Here is a 19329-nt window from a genome sequence, read left to right as displayed (position 1 = left end):
ATTGTCTCTCATATGTTGCCCTTAAACAATTACATAAAATGTGACCTATTCAATACCTCTGGGTTTGAAGGGTCAAAAAGGGGATAATGTAGGGGTACATTCATAACATCAAAATAATGTATGATTGTTTTTAAAATGAATTTTTTACTAAATTAATAACACACTCTTGCAAATAAAACCGTGCTCATTCATAAACCGTGTTCATTTATAAACCCGCACTCATTCATAAAAGCACGCTCATTCATAAACCGATGCAGGGTACTCATTAGGAAAGCCGCTTAATAGAGCCGCTCTCGTTTACTCACTAAGAAAGCCGCCCTTCGGTATAAATATAGTTATCACCGGTAAAGCTGTCTTTAAGCCACTTGTCTTTAAGTCACTTGCTGCTTGTCCTTTTGTTGTTTAAGTCACTCGTCCTCTCACTGTCACTGATAGAAATTGTTATAAAAATTGTCTTCATAGAAATTGTCTTTTAAGTAACTCATTTCCTTATTGATTTATGTTTTACCTTTCATATTCTAGATATGTTTCAAATGTACCTGAGGTTAACTAGCAAATGGTTCACATATTGTGAGCTGTTAATGTGCTATGAGAAGTTTAGGTGCCATTGGTTATGTCTGTTTGGTCTGTGTGTGTTTGTAGCTATTTAAAAATGTAATAAAACATAACATGACAAACCAAAGCCAGACCCAACAACTGCCCTGGCCCTGGCTCTGTCTGCCCTGCCCCGGGGCTGTGACACTGGCGGTGACTCGCTGCAGCTCAGCCCGGCCCGCTGGGAACAGCAGGAAGGGAAACGCCCCAGCCAGCGCCAGCCAAACCGGCTTCTCTGAGCTCAGGGAAGGGAAAGTGAAACTAACCCGCAGCGGCTGTTCCCGGCCCGGGCGGAGGAGCCATGGCTGCTGCCGGGGAGCTGGCCGGGAGCTTCCAGGACGAAGTGACTTGCTCCGTCTGCCTGGAGTATTTCACAGAGCCGGTGATATCGAGTGTGGGCACAACTTCTGCCGAGCCTGCATCAGCCAGTGCTGGGGGGAGTCGGAGCCAAACTTCCCCTGCCCCCAGTGCCGAGAACCCGCCCAGCAGAGACACCTGCGGCCCAACAGGCAGCTGGGCAACGTGGTGCAGTTAGTGAAACGCCTGAGGCTGCAGGCGGTGCCGGAGCCCGAGGGGGCAGAGTGTGTGAGAGACACCAGGAGGCTCTGAAACTCTTCTGTCAGGAGGATCAAACCCCCATCTGCGTGATCTGCAGAGAGTCCCGGGCTCACCGCGCTCACACCGCGCTGCCCATCGAGGAGGCTGCCCAGGAGTACAGGGTAGGGCGCAGTTATCGCCATGGCTGGGAGTTACAGGCCCAGCCTCTGCACTCACAGAGCCCCTGGCCTGGGTCTGAGCAGCCCCGGATTGGAACCTGGGAAGTGCCCGATCCCGGGACCAAAGAAGGTTCCTGGGGCTGATGGTGCTGGGGAGGAGCCGGGCCGGGCCCAGCAGCTCTGCCCGGGGAGTTCCCTTGGAGCTGGGGTCAGTCACTTTTCAGTGGGTTGGAGAAGGGGACGTGGTTCCCCAGCCTCTGCTCAGTGACGATCACAGGGCACAAAGCAAGGACCCGAACCAGCCCCCAGAGCCCTTGTCTGTGTTCGCAGGAGCAAATCCTGAGCCGCCTGCAGCGTCTGAGGGAGGAGAGAGAAGAGCTGCAGGGCCTGAAATCCGACTGGGACAAGGAGAGCGAGAGGCTCCTGGTAGGTGCCCTGCCCCGCCCAGCAGGTTTGCCCAGGGGCGCCAGCGACAGCAGCAGGGGGAGTCTCTGCCCTGTTTGGTGTCTGTAATTCAGGAGGGTGAAGGATTTCCAGGGTCGATGCAGTGAGGGAGTTTAGGGCATTTAAACAGCGCGGGGCAGACTCTGCTCTCAGGTACCTGGTGTAAATCAGGAGTGACCCACTGAAGTCAGTGGGGTTAGGGTCAGATGCTCTGTGACCCTGGTGTTAATTCCCGCTGAAGTCAGGGGGTCACACAGGGTAGCTGGGAGCAGCCTCTGGCTCTGCCTCTGTAGCACTGGGGGTGAGAGGAGACTAGAACTGCTGAATGTGCACAGGTGTCGCAGGGGGTCAGGGGAAGCTGGGGAGACATTTGCTGCTCCCAGGGTTTGAGTGTCAGACATTTCCAGTGATGCCATCGGGTGTTTGGGCAGCAGCGTTTGCCAAGGCCTGGTCTACACTGAAATCTGTTGCTGGTACCGTGATGGGGTTTGGGGGGATGATTTTTGGTGACATTTTTTACTCCTGGCCAGAGCCCTGGTGTAGACACAGTTCTACTGGCAGAGAAGTGACATGAAACGCTCTGTGCAGCCTGGACAAGGCTTTGTGCCATTTCCCATGATCCCCCGCTCTCCCCATGTCCCTGCCCTGCCCTGCCCCTCTCTGTGCCCCCCAGAGGCAGACGGAAGTGGAGAGGCAGCTGGTGGTGTCCGAGGTTGAGCAGCTGCGCCAGTTCCTGGCTGAACAAGAGCGCCTCCTGCTGGCCCGGCTGGGGGAGCTGGACGAGGAGATCGGGAGGAGGAGGGAGGAAAACAGCACCCAGCTGTGCGAGGAGATTTCCCGGCTCAGCGCCCTGATCACGGAGCTGGAGGGGAAGTGTCAGCAGCCGGCGCCTGAACTGCTGCAGGTGAGACCGTGTCAGACGCGCCCAGAGCCCAGTGCAGGGAGGGGACGGCCCCTGAGTCACTTGGGGCTCACAGGGTAACTCAGTGCAGAGAGCGCGGCCTGGGGAGTCTGCAGGGCCAGGGGCCCCGAGTCTGCAGAGAGACAGGAGTTTGGGCTGTCAGGGAGGCTGGTGAAAGGCTGTTCCAGCCCCAGGGCTCAGCTCAGGGGCCCGGCCGTCCCTGCAGAGCAGTTGGTGGGAAAGGGGTGGCTCAGCCCTTTAGTGCCTCCACCCCACTGGGGAGCAGCCTGTGGGGCTGGGGCTGTGGGAGCAGAGTGACCCGTCTGGGGCAGTGGCTGGGCTGGGCCGTGGGCACTGACTCTCTGCTCTGTCTCTCGTTCCCCTCTAGGGTGTCAGAAGCGCCGTGAGCAGGTACATCCGGCTCGTCTGTCCCTCACGCCCGGTCATGCTGGGAAGAGGCTCAGAGACCCGGCTACAGACCCAGCCCCCAGATCCCCGACCGTGGGACAGTCTCATTCTCTGGATCCAGCCCCTCTCCCTCCCCATAGCCCTGTGGTGGCTGGAGCTGTGGCTCTGTGACCCATCCTGGGGAGGGGATCGCCCCACAGCTGTGGGCTGGAGAACCCTCCCTGGGGCCGGTCTGGCTCAGGGGATCATTACTGGGGCTGGGGCCTGTCACCCCGAGGGCCCAGCTGGGACCTGGCCCCAGCTCTGTCATGGCCCAAAGCCTGTCCCGTGTGAGGGGGGCCCAGGGGCCTGTGGGGAAAGAGCCGAGTGTCCCAGCTCACACCTCAGAGGGGCCGTTTCCACGTCCCAGAACCCCCCCATGGGAGCGACCCCCCTGGGGCTGAGAGTGACCAGGCCCCTTGAAGGCTGAGAGGAGACACTGAGGAAGTGGCTGGGCCTGGAGAATGGGCCCCTCTCTCAGCCCCTGGGAGTGGCCCCTCCAGGCCCTCCTTTCTGGCTTTTGGGGGGAGGGACTTAGGGCCGAGGAGGGAGAGGAATAAACACACTCGTGTCTCTGCAGGGGAGAGGAGGCGACGTCTCCACATCCGGTGCCCAAATCCCCTGAGCTGGAAAAGAGAATCCGGGATTTCGATCGAGAAATCAATCTCCAGGGGGCTGTGACGGGATTCCTGGGTAAGGGACGCTCCGAGGGTTTCTCTCTTACAGTGTCCGGGCAGGGACAGGTGGGGGACTCCCACGGGGAAGCTGCGGAGCTGAGACTGCAGGAGGGAGGCCCCCGTTGGTTGGGTTGTTGTCAGTCCCTGAGTGTTCATACCGAGCGGGGCAGATCATTCGCAGTCACTGCCGCTCTGGCCTGGCCAGCTGAGCTCAGGGGCTGACTCTCCTGCAGCTGCTGCTGTTCAGAATTTCTGGGTGTTTCTCTCCGGCTCCGATTTGCTGCTCACTGCTCTAGATCTGCAGTTCAGCCAGCTGAGGTTGAACATGGAGCTGCCACGAGGATCCACAGGGCGAGAATCTGGTCTGTGGGTCCGTGGGCAATTGCTGCATCCACAGCCGCAGCCAGCACTGCTGGTGGGGCAGCCATTGATGGGCTGTGAGCTTGTGGGGCCAAGCACCCCTGGATGTCCTGGGTCCTGCCCAGAGGCCCTGGCTGGCAGGGCTCCCCACCCTTGGCCCAGGCAAGCTGTTTAAGGCCTAGGGGAAACTCCTGGAGGCTGCCTTGGTACAAATGTAATTCCCTGACCTGCTGCTGGGTTAGACCCTCCCTTGTTCTTGCTTCTTTGCCTTGTCCCAGCCCTGTCCCAGCCTCGCTTCTGCCTTGGACCCAGCCCTGCTCCTGCCTTCCTTGACCCAGATAACCTAGTTCTAACTCTCAGCTCCAATTCCTGGCTCTGGCTCTGGTTTGACCCTCTGCTCGGGCATTCGGCTCCTGGCTCTGGTTCTGGCCCTTGGTTCCATTTCTCAGCACCTGACGCCTGCTCTGATCGCTGTGCTTGGCTGCCCGTGTCCTGGCTCCTGACAGCCACGCTGCTGGGCTGTGATTGTCTCTGTTTGGAGGAGGGGAGCAGGGGGTTGGTGGATTTCTGAGCTCCAGGGAAGCTGTTCTGAGCAGAAAGGCAGATTTCCCATAAAGACATGGATGGCTGAGAACAGGAGCTTGGCATGAAAGTGCCTTCCCCGCTGCAACTATCCCTGCGGCAGCGCCCTCCTGCTGGGAAACGAGAGAGTCTCCCTCCAATGTGCCCTACGTGGGCAGAGGGACAAGCGGGATATTTCTTGGGAACGTTGGTAGCTGGTCAGCGTGAGACACGTTACCACAGACAGACTCAGGCCAGGTTGTCAGCTCCCTGGTGTCAGTGGAGCTTTGCTGATTTACACCAGCTGAGCATCTGGCCCTAGTGTTGTGAGCACCTTAGGGCAGATTTTCAGAGGTATTTAGGTGTGTGGTGGGATTTTCAAACACCCCAGAGCAGGCTAAGCACCTACCTCCCATTGATTTCAGTAGGAGTGAAGTGTCTGAGCTGCTTCAACACTTGGACAAATCTCCCGAGGTGTCTGTCTGCATCTTTAGGTGCCTAAATCCCAGTGAAAAGCTGCTTCTTGGGCCTTAGGCCTGGTCAGCACCAGAAAATCAGATCAGCAGAACTGTCTGTCAGAGGCATGAAAAATGCACACCCCTAAGTGGTGTAGTTAAGCCGACCTATGTCCCTGCCTCTCAGGGACGTGGGGTAACTGCACCGATGGGAGAACCCCTCCGTCAGCATAGGGAGCGTTTACACTGAAGTGCAACACTGGGACATCTGTAGGGGTTTAAGTGTAGACAAGCCCTTAGTGCCTCTTCTCTCACTGACATCGTATCATCTGGAAGCTGTGATGGAATGATTGTTAGCACTGGTGATACAGGGACTGTGACTCATTATTGATTTTTCTTTTTCTCTTTCCTTGCAGAGGGGCTGGCTGCAGAGAGAGGTGAGAATCCTGAGTAGCTGTTTTAGGGCAGTGTTACCCACACACTAGGGCACCACACCTTTTCCCAGTCTGTAGGGCTCCAGGCGTACCCCGGTTAAGGCAGCCCCGCCCTTTCCCAGTCCGTAGGGCTCCAGGGAAAGGCACCTACTTTTACCCAATTCACACTCTAGGGCTCAGGGTCACCCTTTCCCAATCCGTAGGGCTCCGGGCATAATTCTCTGCGGGTTTGCAGGATCTTTTACCTGTGAAGGAGCCTTACACAGTAATATCCCTATTCTCTATTTATTAATAATGACCAAACATAGTACACATGCTAAGCATACAGGGCTGTGCTCACCAATCCTCATCAGGCAGGCGGACTTTCCCTGTTAGCCAGGCAAGGTCAGTCTCATCTGGATTCTGGTTGCTGCATGTCAGGGTCGTGCAGAGGATTCTAGCAGGTCTGATCTTGGGCGGTGTCTTGGAGGTGGATTCTTCTTCTTCCTTCAGGTCTTTCCTTCTTATTTTTCTTGTTCCCTTTTCTTCTTCTAGCTGGTCTGCCTCTTGGACCCCAGTTTTTATAGTGAAACATGAGTCCTGCTTAGCTACACCTTAGCCAATCATATTACAAAATAAATCTTTGACCAATCTTAACATATTGCAAAATAATTCTTTAAGCAATCGTACCCGACCACCTTAATTGACCACACTTAGTTCTCTTAGTTATGCAACAGCCAGAAACAAGCAAAGAACCAAACAGAAATCATTCAGATACACAGCAGAGAAGTGGGTCCCATACAGACAAAACAATAAGAAGTGTAGAGTTTACAACCACAACTGTTGATAAGTGATTCCTTGCCAGACAGATGCTATCAAACAATGTTTTCTTTAAGCATCTTAAGATCTGTTTCTTTATCTGGTGGTGGTCGGTACTATTAGGACAGTAGCACCTTCTTAACAGCCCGATACTCCATTGTCTGGATGTAATGTCAGGAGGGTGAAGATGTGACTGCATGCTGCTTAGCTTATGGCTGCTGTCTCTCCTGCTATGGCTGTTACTGCTTAGCCAAAAAACAAGGCCTCAGACCTTACAGCAGGGCACAGCAGCTGCTGGGAGCCTGTTCCCCTGTATGGAGCAGCCCCTGGGCTGGGCGGGTGTGCAGTGATCTGCACAGGAGAGAAACCCAGCAGGTGAACGTGGGAGAAGAACATGGGCCAGAAAAGACAAAACAGAGTCAGAACCTGTCCAGCCCTGGGCTGTTGTGAGACGGTGCAGAGCTGGGTGCGGTGGGAACAGGCCCATGTACCTGGCTAGAGCGGCTGCTGCACCATCAGGGCTGTTTGGTCCAGGGTCTGCCCCCGCACCCCCCGCCCCTGCAGTGGACCCCGCTCCGGGTGCCCCTGCGGTGTGAATTCTCACCTCTCTCTCTCTGCTGGTTTGTTCCAGGACTCAGAAGAGCCCGAGGATTTGCAGGTAACCGAGGCCAAACCTGTGTCAGTGACTCCAGCCCCTCCCCTGGCAGAGATTCACTCCCTGCAGCTGCTCCTGGCACCAGCGCCCCGTAGTGCCCGAAACCTGGGCTCCCTCCCTGTGACCGGCCAGAGTCAGCACATCCCGGCTCCCCTCCCACCGGCCCCGGCACGGCTGGGCTCCGGCCAGTTCTGACCCCGGCCCATGAGCCTGTTGGGATCCTGAGCTCGTCTTCCCGGTGCCTCATCCTAGGGAATCACTGACCCTGGGGAGCATCCTGTCCCCTCCCCCTGTCACCCTGTCCTGGGCAGGGCACCCCAACCTGTCACCCCTCCCGGGCAGAGTCCCAGGCCCTGAGAGACTCGCTGGCTGCCCCAGGCTGGCCAGGCCCAGGGTGTCCAGCAGGGCCGTTGGTGCTGGCGCCGCGCTCGCTGCCAGAGCTCCCAGCCCCTGACCCAGCCCGGCCTGTTGCCCAGCGCTGACCCCTCCCTGCAGGTGGGGACGCTGCTGCTCTGATGGCTGAGGCCCCCCCGCCCTCTGCCATTCACTCTGCTGCTGTGCTCATTGGCTCAGCACGTGCTGGGACCAGTGCGGCGCTGCTGGGGCGGCTTCTTCCCTTGGCACCTGGATTATCTGTGTCTGGGGCGAGTGGGCAGGGACCTGCTCAGAGACACACGCCCTGTACTGCACCCAGAGGGCAGAGACCAGCCTGGGCCGGGCAGCAAAGTGCCACCGGGCTGGGATTAACCCTTTCCTTCCAGCCACCCCACCAGCCCCCGACCGGCCAGTGCCACTCGACTCCCCCTGCTCTGATCCCAGGGACCCGCATCTGGTGCTCGGGGAGTGGCTGGGTGACCGTGTGGGGCAGAGTAACTAGGACACTCTGCAATGGGGAAGGCCCCGCGCTGTCACGCAGCCCCTAGGGGCTGGGCAGGGAGCGTTATTACTGACATAGCGCCCACCAGTGAGCCAGGCGCTGCAGAGACAGAACAAGGGGCTGCCGGCCCCGCACGGCTCCTGGTCTGAGAGCAGACAAGGCCCAGCAGGGGGAGCAGCAAACTCTGGGGAGGGGGAGTGAGGGTCCGAGTGTGGGAGCAGCGACACCCTGGGCCTGTCTGGCTGGGCCGGGCAGAGGGTTTTGTAGAGACCCGGCTGGCTCCGTGCTGGGCCCTGGGTCACCCCCAGTTCAGCATCCAGCCAGCAGAGAGCTCCGTACCCCCAGGGGCAGGGCAGGGGCAGCCTGAGGTCGGGGGGGGGGGCAGGCTCAGGGGGAGCCGGACGCTGTGGGGCAGTGGGAGCAGGCAGGGAGCTAGGCCGGGAGCTGGGCAGGAGGCACAAACACCCTGTGCTCAGCGCTCACTCCAGGTTCTCACTCCGCTGGGGTCAGACACCGCGGTGAGGGGCCCACACAGCCAGACTGGAGAGAGCCAGGCTCTGTCCGTGGGGGAGGGGCAGCAGCTCTGTTACATGGTGCCAGTTTCACAGAATTGTCATGGGGAGGCGCCCTGGGGCACCCCTCAGCTGCCTCAGGGTGGCCTGCAAGCTCCCTGCCTCAGTTTCCCCTCTTCAGCACTCCTGAAATGACTCGACACAGAGCAAAACATCTGAGACAAAAGTCCCCTGCTGGGGTTTACTGCCCCTACCCCAACCACCCTCTGCACCCTGGAGCACCCCATCCATCCTTCACCCCTCCAGACTGTCACCCACCTCTCCTCTGTTCCTCTCTGCTCCTATGTCTCCCATCCCTCCCCTTACCCTATCTGTGGCTCCCCTGATCCCCTCTTCCACCCTGGGGTCCATCCCCTCTCTTGACTCCCCCCGGCCCCTGCCACTCTCCTCCCTGGTGCCATCCCCTCCCCCCACTCTCCTTGTGTCTGCCCCTCTGCTCAACCCCACTTTGTCCCCCTTGCACCTGCCTTTCCCTTTCCCTTCTACTCTCCTGCTGCCTGCCCCTTCCCTTCCCCTGTGACATTGGCCAGGTACAATCTGGATTATTGATCATCTCTGCACACCCCTATTTTCACCCCCCTGCACCTGGCACCCAATTCTCCCCTCTCCCCTTCCCTCCTTTTGCCTGCCCCTTCCTTTTCCTCCTTCTGTCCTGCTGGCACCTGTCCTCACCCCCGGCACCCGCCCCTTCCCTTCCCCCTCTACCCTCTCATGCCTGCTCCTTCCTTTGCCCCTTGTTGAATCTGGTGTCTGCCCCATCCCACACCCCATCACTGTCCCTCCCATACCAGCCTCTCCCCCAATCTGCCCCCCGGTGCCTGCCTCTTTCTTCTCCCACCCTGGCCCCCAACCCTTCCCCATCCCCCAGCACAAGCCCCTTCCTTCTCCACCCCCAACCCCTGCCTGTCCCCTCGCCCCCTCTGCCTCCCTGGCTTCTGCACCCCTCACTCCCTCTAGTCTCCTGGGGCCAGCCCCTCCCTTTGCTCCTCCTCTGGGGCCCTTCTTTACCCTCACCCCCATCTCTTGCCCTCCTGCAAGCCCTTTCCCTCACCCCTACTTGGGCCCCCTGGCACCCACCCCTCCCCCACTCCCTTTACCCTCTGGGTTGCACCCCTGCACCTCTTATCCTCCCTCTGCCCTCCTGGTGCCCACTCCTCCCTTTGTGCCCCACTGCCCCCTAGGGCCTGTCCTTCCCACCCGTCTCTTCTGACCCCCTGTGCTTACCTGCTTCCTCCCCCCCCATTGCATTTGCCTCCTGCCCCTCCCCTCTGTGCCCTCCTTGCATCCACCCTCCACTAGCCCCCTCAGCCCTCCTGGTGCCTGCCCCTTCCTCACTCCCCCTGCCCATGGCACCCACCTCTACCACCCTCTTCCCCTCCCTCCTGACGTCTGCCCTTCTCTCATTCCCCTGTTGCCCCCTGGTGCCTGCCCCTTCCCTCCCCCATCTCCCTGTTAGTGCCCACCACACCCCTCACCCCCCATGCCCCTCTCTGCCTGCCCCACCCCCTTATCCGCTTTGTCCCCCCACCTGCACTCCCCCACCCCATCCCCACCTGGTGCCCCCCACCCCCTGCTGACCCCTCTGCCCTGGGACCTGCCCCTTCCTCCACCCCCTCTGTCCTCTGGTGCCTGCTCCTTTCCTTGTCCCCTCTGCCCTTGTGCCTGCCCCTCCCTCTGCCCCTCCTCTGCCTCTCCCAGCCTCAGCCTGTCCCCTCCCCTGTCCCTGGGCTGCCCTCCCCTGCCCTGCCCTGCCCCCGCTGACACCTTCCCACCCCACCCCTCCCCCACTCCTGCTCTCCCTCCCCTCAAGTTCGCTCCCATGGGCAGAGGGGCCCTGACTCCCCTTAACAGGCAACAACCTCCCCCCCCTCCCCCAGCGATTAACGGGGACGCAGGTTAATTTCCCTTTGATCCCCGTGACCAGCCCCTGCCCCGGCCCTGACTCTGTGACTCTCTCCCCAGTGGACGTGACTCTGGATCCAGACACGGCAAATCCCTGGCTCGTCCTGTCTGAGGATCGGAAACGTGTGAGACGCGGAGACACACGCCAGGATCTGCCCGACAATCCTGAGAGATTTGATACTTGTGTCTGTATCCTGGGCGCTGAGGGATTCCCGGGCGGGAGGCGTTACTGGGAGGTGGAGGTGGGAGACAAGCCTGAGTGGGACGTGGGGGTTTGTAGGGAATCTGTGAGCAGGAAGGGGCCAGGTCACACTCACACCTGGGAATGGATACTGGGCCGTGTGGCTGAGGGATGGGGAATACAAGGCCCTCACCTCCCCCCAACCCCCCTCCCCGTGAGCGTCAGGCCCAGCCGGGTGGGGATTTTCCTGGACTATGAGGCGGGCGAAGTCTCATTTTACAATGTCACTGACAGGTCCCAGCTATGCACTTTCACCGACACCTTCTCGGGGACGCTTCGCCCTTATTTCTGTCCTGGTCCCAGTGCTGGGGGTGAAAACGCGGCTCCCTTGATCATCTGCCCGGTCCCAGCCCAGGCCGGAGGGAATCTCTGTCCCTGACAGCGACACCCGCAGCAGAGACTGTCCCCTCCCAGCGCTGAGCAGCCCCCAGGCCTGTGCCCAGGGGAGGGGCTAAAGAGCATCACCTGCCTGCCCCCCCCACTTGCCCCTCAGTTCCCAGCACCAGGCCTGTCATATGGGGGAGGGGAGAGGGGTGCAGAAGGGGGTTAGGGGAGCCAGCTGCTGGGTTATGGGGGCAGGGCAGGGGGTGTGGGTTGGGTGGGGAAATGTCAGAGGTGGAGGCTGAAGGTGGGGACGGGGAGGGCGCTGTAGCAGCAGGAAGGGAAGAGCCCAGCTGACATGAGGAAGACTCTGGGGAGATGTAAGGAGGGGGGAGGGGAGAGAGGCCCATGGAGGAAGAGCCCCTGAGTCTCTGCCCATGGCGGGGAGTGAAACAGCCCCAGGGTGCAGCGCGGGGGCAGGGGTGGGAGCACTGGGGCCCTGCTGTACAGGCCACTTTGCACTGCAGCCTCAGCCTGGGGGGGAAACTGGTCCCAGCACAATGGGAGAGTGGGGAGAGCTGGGGGAGGGGATTCGGTAGCTGGGCCAGGGGAAGGGGGTGAGAGTGAACGAGGGGCCAGGCTGGGGGAGGTGGGACCTACTCACAGGAAGGAGCCCAGGCAGCTTTTCCTCCCTCCCAATGTGTTTGCCCCATTCCAGTGCAGTATGACAAATGGCTCTCAGTACAGGGTGATACTGGTAGGGAATATGGACAGACAGCTCCTGTCTTTTGCCCCTTCACAGTTTGTTGCCCCTCACCTTCCCCGTCCCTTGGCCCAGGGGTAGCAGATGGTGATGGACGGGGCTCAGTCACTCCTGTCAGAATATACTACCCCTGTGAAATCTCAGTGTAAAATTTGGAGAGGAAAAAGAGAGATTGTTCTAATTTAGAAAATGTTATTACTGTAACAATGTGTCAATATGTTAATTTACATTTCAACAACATGCCTCTAAGCAGATTTTTGGAAATGGAATTAAAATTTATTTTTTGTGTTCACTCACATGTACATTGAAATTTAACTTCTCTACACGGCGTCACTGGTATTTCAAGGGTGTCATTTCAAGAAATGCAAAATATTTATCCTAACAAAATAATCATAGAACTGTCAGAGCGGGTTGTTCAGTTCCACATGTATCATAATGACCATGTGTTATAAACAGCCCAGATGGACGTGTTGTGCAGCTGCTCTCTCTCGCTCTACTTATTGTCTTCACTGGTTCTTCTTCGAGACGTGTTGCTCATGTCCATTCCACTATAGGTGTGTGCACGCCTCCGTGCACGGTTACCCAGAACTTTTTTCCCCTTAGCAGATCCCATAGGGCCGGCTCTGGCGCCCCCTGGAGCCCCGCGCACATGCCACGGTATATGAGGCGCTGCCGCCCCTACGCCCCTTCTTTCCGCCCGTGACGGTTGCTGGAACTAGCCTTGCTCACAGCAAGTACTATTCCCCTTCTTTGGACTTGTTCCTTCTCTGAGTTCAGTTTCAGTTAGTTAAGTGGTGTTAAGTGTAGTTAGAGATAAGGCAGTTCCCTGCTGGGACTTCACAGGGTCGGGCCATGAGAAATCCAGTTGAAAGCCGTGCTGATGGAGGCAGCGCTCTGCCCGGCGTCCAAGCCAACCTGCTGAGCGCGCTGTCAGCACCGCCCGCAAATCGGCACCGTGCAACTTCACCGGTACCGAAGAAGACGAGGAAGCAGCGCACGGAGCAGGACACTCTCCTGCGCCGTCAGTACGGGCAGGGTTGAGTGCGGAGATGCACCGACATCGGCTCATTGAGACTCTTTCTCCGGTGCCTGCATCTCCTGTTAGGGGGCCTCCCCCGACTCCTGGGAGTGGGAGAGTGCCCCTGCTGACACTGTTGACACTGGAGGCTTTTCAGGTGGCAAGAGCCTTGTTGGCCTTGCCTATGTGGCCTCCCCCCGCCTCCGCTGAGGGAGAAGGGGCCAGTGTCACAGGGGAAACCCGCGTTGGGTCGCCCTGAAAGGTGGAGGAGATCCCCGGTATGGGGAGGAAGATCTCCCACCAGACGGTCACCTAGGGTAGAGCAGAGCCGCTCCCCTAGTAGTCGCTCCAGGTCGGTGTCATCAAGCCAACCTGCACCGACACGGGACGTGGAGTCTCCTTCTTGGCACTGACGTTGATCCCTGGCACTGGAGGCAGCACAAGCCAGGAGGTGGCACTGGTCAATGTCTGCCAGGCGGCGCTCGGACAGCTCCCGTTCCCGCTCTCTGGCACCGAGGAGTTTGCCCGCACCCAGACAGTGCAGAACCTGGTCGTCGGAGGAAGCCCCGGCACTGCAGAGTTCGCCCACACTGAGACAGCGCAGAACCCGGTCGCTGGAGTCTGGCTCAGTACCGAGGAGTTCGGGACAGCACCGACCTTGGTCACCAAAGGCTTCCACAGAGCCGCAAGGCAAGTGGCGCTGGAAATCGTTGGTACCGAGACAACGCTCCGGTACCGCCAGCTCTTCAGAGCGCGATCCTGCTCATCGGCACCGCTCGCGGTGACGGAGGCAGTCCTCATCGTCCTTCAGGTCGGAGGCGTCGAGGGGGCGGCCCCTGGCACGGAAGGGTGCCCGTGACCGGGGACATACACAGTACCCCAAGTCCAGGGCCTCTGACTCCGATGATGCCTCAGGGTCTCCCAGGGCAGACACTCGTCGGGCGAGTCGATGCCCCCATAAAGTGCCAGAGCCCATGGCACAGTTAGCCCCACGCTGGCCCCAGGGACAATGGCCGTAACAATGGCCTTATTGGGCCCCATGGAGTCTCCAGGTGGGACCTGGTCCGCAATCCATTAAATCTTCGGGGGTGCAGTCCGTGCCTCTGGTACCGGGAAAGGCCCATCGGTGTCTCCCCTGCCAGGTAAGTATGAGTCACTGAGTCCCTGCTGCCACCTCTCAGCACAGGTGAGGCGCGCCTCGGTCCCCCCGCAATCCCCGACCGCCATCCCCGGCTGCCGACACCACGGTCCCGGCCGGCTCCCTTCTCACCACCAAGCCTGTGGGGGGGCCAAATGGGCCCGGATCGGCCGCCTGCTCCCACTCCCACAATGCTCCGCTCGCACCTAGATCTGCACACGTGCCTGCACACCTGGCTCCTCTGGCCGGACCCCCCCTTCCATAGCAGAAAGTGGGCAGAGAAACTCTGGAAAGTCGCTTGATGTCGCTATTTGAAACAGTCAAACAAAATCCATCCGAAATGTCGCTGCACCAAATTTCCTCTGCTTCTGCATGAGACTCATTCTGGGGAAGCGGGGACAGGGAGCGAACCCGTTACAGGGAGGGGCGGGGAATAGAGAAAGGCGGGAAGTTAAGAGCAGGGGGAAGAAAGAAAGGGAAAGGCAATGAATAGACAAAAGAAGCGGAGGAAGAGAGCAAATGGCTGGGCAATCGGGTGCCGTGGCAGCGGCGACCCTGCAAAGCTGCGGTCCGTTCCCTGCACCCCAGCCCTACTGTTATCCTGCTGGGAAGCTGCTCACATTCAGAATATATTGGTTTGTGCCTTTGGCTGGTACTGGCATTGATGACTCAGTGTGTGTGTCAGGTAACACGGGTAAAGTGGTCTCAGTGTTTGTGAGCTGGTGAGCGGGGCTCGACTAAATGGCAATTAGAGATTAATCACATGTGGATGGCAAGGGGTAAAATAGTTCCCAGCTTTCCACTCGCTATAATCTGCAGCCAGGACGACTGAGACTGCTGAGTGCAGGACCGGGAGCTGGCCGAGCCCTTCATGAAACACTGGGTAAGGCCGAGGTGCCTGGGGACCCCACTGGGCACAGGGCTGGGAGCCAGGACTCCTGGGTTCTATCCGGCTCTGGGATGGAAGGGTGGGAGGAACACCTCTGCCCTGAGCCCAGCCAAAGTGTGCTGTCAGTCAGTCACCCCAGGTAAAGCCCCAGATTCAGCCATTCCTAATCAAGGGTCCCCCCAGGATGGGATCAGGCCCATGGCTTGGGGGGGCAGCCCCTACTCCCAGGCACCCAGCGCAGGATCTATGTGTGAAAGGCCCATTCCCCTGTACAGCCCCCGCCCTGTGCCCAGGTGTGACAGATATCGCACTCGGGCCACGTCTGTGAGGCCCAGTGTGTTAACGGGAGGGAGGGACTGTGTGTGAGTGTGTTTTGCTCTTGGGGGGGGGTCACCAGTGCTCCCCTGGGAACTAACAACAGTGAGGGGCCCAGCCGAGCCACTGAAACTGTGACAGTTTTATTGGTAAATGCCAATAAAGGCTGATGCCGCCCTGCCCCCTGCCTGGACACACACACACACACACCATCCAGTGTTAAAATATTCCCCTGGCTACACACACACACACAGAGGCTTGTGCTGGAATTATTAGAAAGCCCCATTGAGCCCGGCCCAGCCCAGCAAGGAGCTCGCTTAGCAGATGCTGAAACATGCACCAGCCTGGGGGGCTCTGCTGCCTGCAATTGGCTCCGCATCCTGTCCGGGGGTTGGGCTTCCTGGGTCAGAGCCTGCCGCATCCACAGCCCAGCTTGCCTACTGCTCTGTGCCTGCGTCCCCAGCCAGGCAGAGCGGGGCACCCCCTCCCTGCAGCCCAGCCACTGTGGGGCTGGAACCGGCCCCCGCCCCCGGGCCAGCGCCGAGCTCTGCCAACAGGAGCAGCTGAGCCAGGGGCTGTAGGTGATGGAGAGGCCTGGGGACCAGCCTGGGCAAATGGGCTGCGTGCCCCAATCCCAGAGCCCCTGGAAATTGGCGTCAGCCCGGGTAATGGAGCCGCTGCCCTCACCCTGCTGGGATCGGCCTCAGGGACAAAGCTGGGGGAGCACAGGAGTGAACGTTGCAGGGAAGAAGGCAGAGGGTGGAGGGGGAATCAAGGGTCCCTCCTTGATCTCTCTGGGGGTGGGGTGGACAGGAAGGGAAAGGGTGAACAATGGAGCATGGCTGGGGGGGACCCTTCGAAAGGTGGAGATAGATCGACCCTTCTAGGGGCGTCTGTCCCCCAGTTCTGAGACGCAATTGCCTCCGTGGTGGCAACAGGCCCCAGTACGGTCCCGGGGGGGGCGGGCCGTAGACAGGTATTTTCTCTGTTTTTCACCAGATTGTTCTCCCCAAGGGAAGATGCACCATTCCCGGAAGTACTGCAGTACCAGGCTGATGCGTGGAGTGGATGGAGCAAGCCCCTATTCCATCTCCATTTTAAAAATCCATTTAATATAGAGATCTCAAATCGAGAACATCTCAGATATTAAACTGATAAGAACAGCTTTAACAACTTTTATTAAAAATAATGTTTAAAAAAATGATGAGGTACGGAGCTTAAACAAAAGTGTTTCTCGACATCCAAGCACAATGTACAGATTACCAGCGGGTACAGAGTTTGGTTGGAAGTTGGAGCATACAAGGAAAGCATAATCTGCGGTATCCCGGGTGGAGGGTAATAGGTTTGACAGTTAAAAAATACAAGCAGGCGGGTAAGAGGGTACGTTGTTCATACAAAAGTTACGTTGAAGCGTGGTTTGTAGGAAGTAGAATGGTAATGAAAGCGGGTTGTACCCTCATTGAGTGAGAGTTATGGTATAGATAATCCTTCAGGACATTAAATCTATCAGAGAAAGGCTTTTGATTCCCATCTCGTCGCCGATTCACGATGGCGCTCCAGCCCGTTCGTCTTTATACTGCCGGTGTCCAGTGATGTGCTCCATGTAGATGTCCCTGGAGCATCTGATGGTGTCCGACTCCATGAGGCGCTGCATGAGCCAGGCGTAGTACCAACCGGTTCCACAGGCTCGCAGAACACACTCATTGCAGGGGTCCCAAGCGCCCAGCGCGCCGATGATCAGAGCCTCTGTCACCACCTCGTAGCCCTTCGCTCTCAGGTGTCGGCCGGGGGGGGCGTATTTCACCTCCTTATTGTTAGAAATAATCATACAGGTTGTCCCGGGGGTGGATTGGGGAGATGGAACCTTTACTGCCTGCTTGTTCCACCTCGACGCCGGGAGTGAGCAACGAGGGGTTACTTTACAATCCTTGTATCCATAACAGTCTGTAAATGTACACATTGCCAGCCACGCCCCATAGACCCTTATTTGGTTATATTAATGCCTACAAAACGAATATTAATTCCTACATAATGATTACAATTATACCCGCCTGTTTGTTGTTTACAGGGTTATTGCACAGAGCGCAGGCACCTTACCTTGAAACTTACTAATATTCTTTAAAATATGCTGTATGCAAGGGAGGGAAAAAGATAATGCTGTAGTCCCAGCAAAAATCTTGGCAGGAGGGAGAATAGTGATTTGTTACTTTCACTCCTTACGGGAAATCGCTAGAAAGGGAGGGAAAGAAGAGAGAGAACAGACTCTAGCTAAACATTCCAACAAATAAGAAAAACAAGGTTCACCTGTGCCATAAATCCATTCCCTGTAGCTTAGGCCCAATTACTTGTCCAGCTTTTAACTCTTCACTCTCCTACACTTATGAACTCGGGCTTCGCAGAAGGCCGGGGTCCTGTTTTCGAAGGGGATCATGACATCTACCATGACGATCTTTTTCTGCTCCTCGTTGGTGATGATGACGTTCGGCTGCAGCCGGCTGTCGCTTCCGGGGACGGTGGAATTCACTGCGACCTTCCCCAGGTGCGGCGGGATGGCTTTCCCCAGGCGGTTCTGGATGGCGTTGTGGCGCAGCTGCCAAGCTCTGGAGTGGGGCTTGCAGCTGCAGAGGACGGGGGGCAGGGTCTCGTTGCTGCAACGCTTGTCCCGGTTCCCGTGGTGGACGGCTCTGTTCAGCGGGACGCAGTTGAGCCGGGTTCAGTGGATGAACCTCCAGTCGGTGAATTGGGTGAAGCTGCCCCCAGGGAGGCAGTGGTTGCAGGCGTCCCACTTGCTGGTCAGCTCGAAGGCCTTGCCTTGGTCTGGCTTTCGCTTTAGGTTTTCCACATATAGCGTGTGGATGGTGGTTTCAGGGTCCTCTCCAGCATGCCCCTGCCTAGCGAGGTGATGGAGGTGTCAGCGGTCCTGATCTGTGGCACTAGGACTCCCAGCTCCTGACACTATTCACACCACTTCCAGCAGCAGCCAATGTGCTTCCGCTGGCGTCGTGCGGCACTGCGAGCGCGGGTCCAGAGCAAAATGATGTCACCCCCGTCCCATCCAAATTGGCCAGTCAGCGAGTTGCGTAGGTACATGGCGATGTCTTGGAGATGTCTTGCCAATTTGCTTCTTTATGTCGTGCACGGCTTTCATTGCGCTGTTCCTTACTGTGATGTCAGGGCATGTCAGCAGGCGGAAGGCGTGGGTGATTACCGCAATGTCGCAGAGGTCACCCATGCGGGGAACGTTGGTGCCACCCTGCCTGTGAGAGATGTAGATCAGCTCCTTGCTGGCTCTCTGGGGGAGGAACAGCCATTTCTTTACCAGCTGCCTGATGTTGTTGTCTGCCCTATTGCGGGGCACCTTCGCCACGGCGGATCCCCTCAGAACGAACGCCCCCCACCATTAGCACCACCCTCAGAAATCTGCCCTCTCTGTGACTCCCCTACACAGCGCACCTCTCCCTTCTGGCTTCAAACTCTAGGAGTCTGACTCAAAGGGCCACAACCTCGCTCTTCTTCTGCTCCTACAAACTCTGCCTAGTCTGGGCAACACATTTGCAGAGACTGTTCCCTAAATTAAGCCAAGATGCAGGGAAAGGCAGGGAACCGCAGCTCTCTCCTGTTGAGAAACCAGAGACTAAAGCCCCACAGAAACAACTACTTACTAACCTACAAAAAACAAGAAAGAAGAGTTCAACTAACACTTGAATACAACATCAAAAGACCACAAGCACATTTGCACCACAAATATTTCCTTTGGTTTTCACCAGATTGTTCTCCCCACAGCAAGGTGCACCATGTCTGGAAATACTGCAGTACCAGACTGATGTATAGAGTGGATAGAGCAAGCCACTATTCCATCTCCCTTTCTAAAAACCCATTTTATACAGAGTTCTCAGATACAGAACATAGCAGATTTTGAACTGATCAGAACAGATTCAAAAGTTTTTATTAAATGTAAACTTAAAAAAAAAATTAAATATAGAGTTTAAGCAAAGAAGTTCCTGGATATCTAGGCATGATGTACAGATTATCAGTGGGTACAGAGTTTGGCTGGAGGTTAGAGAGCATAAAGAAAGCATAATCTATTGAAAAACTACCTTCATGACCATGGTATCTGCCCTATCAATTAAGTATGAATTGCTAGGCCCCCCACTGCCATTGGCCCTCGTTTGCCCCACACTCTCAGCACACAGTGGAGCCCACCTCGGCCCTCCCACAATCCCTGTCCACCGGCCCTGACCGCTGAGAGCT

At 57.6% G+C, this 19329-nt stretch overlaps 2 non-coding genes and 1 pseudogene across 2 annotated transcripts; 1 reads left to right on the top strand and 2 right to left on the bottom strand.

Annotated features, from left to right (window-relative positions):
• The first annotated feature begins 684 nt into the window (after positions 1-684).
• LOC137144907 (zinc finger protein RFP-like) lies at positions 685-11094 on the top strand (annotated as a pseudogene).
• A 4998-nt stretch (positions 11095-16092) lies between these two features.
• On the bottom strand, positions 16093-16283 carry LOC137144910 (U2 spliceosomal RNA). The gene has a single exon (XR_010917516.1). It is a non-coding gene; the product is annotated as a U2 spliceosomal RNA (small nuclear RNA).
• A 2577-nt stretch (positions 16284-18860) lies between these two features.
• LOC137144911 (U2 spliceosomal RNA) lies at positions 18861-19051 on the bottom strand. The gene has a single exon (XR_010917517.1). It is a non-coding gene; the product is annotated as a U2 spliceosomal RNA (small nuclear RNA).
• Between the last annotated feature and the right edge of the window lie 278 nt (positions 19052-19329).

This window comes from Emydura macquarii, unplaced genomic scaffold (assembly GCF_026122565.2).
Source record: "Emydura macquarii macquarii isolate MOO-44397 ecotype Brisbane River unplaced genomic scaffold, CSIRO-AGI_Emac_v2 contig_3494, whole genome shotgun sequence".
Taxonomy (NCBI): Eukaryota; Metazoa; Chordata; order Testudines; family Chelidae; genus Emydura; species Emydura macquarii.
This window is presented reverse-complemented; position numbering and strand designations above follow the sequence as displayed.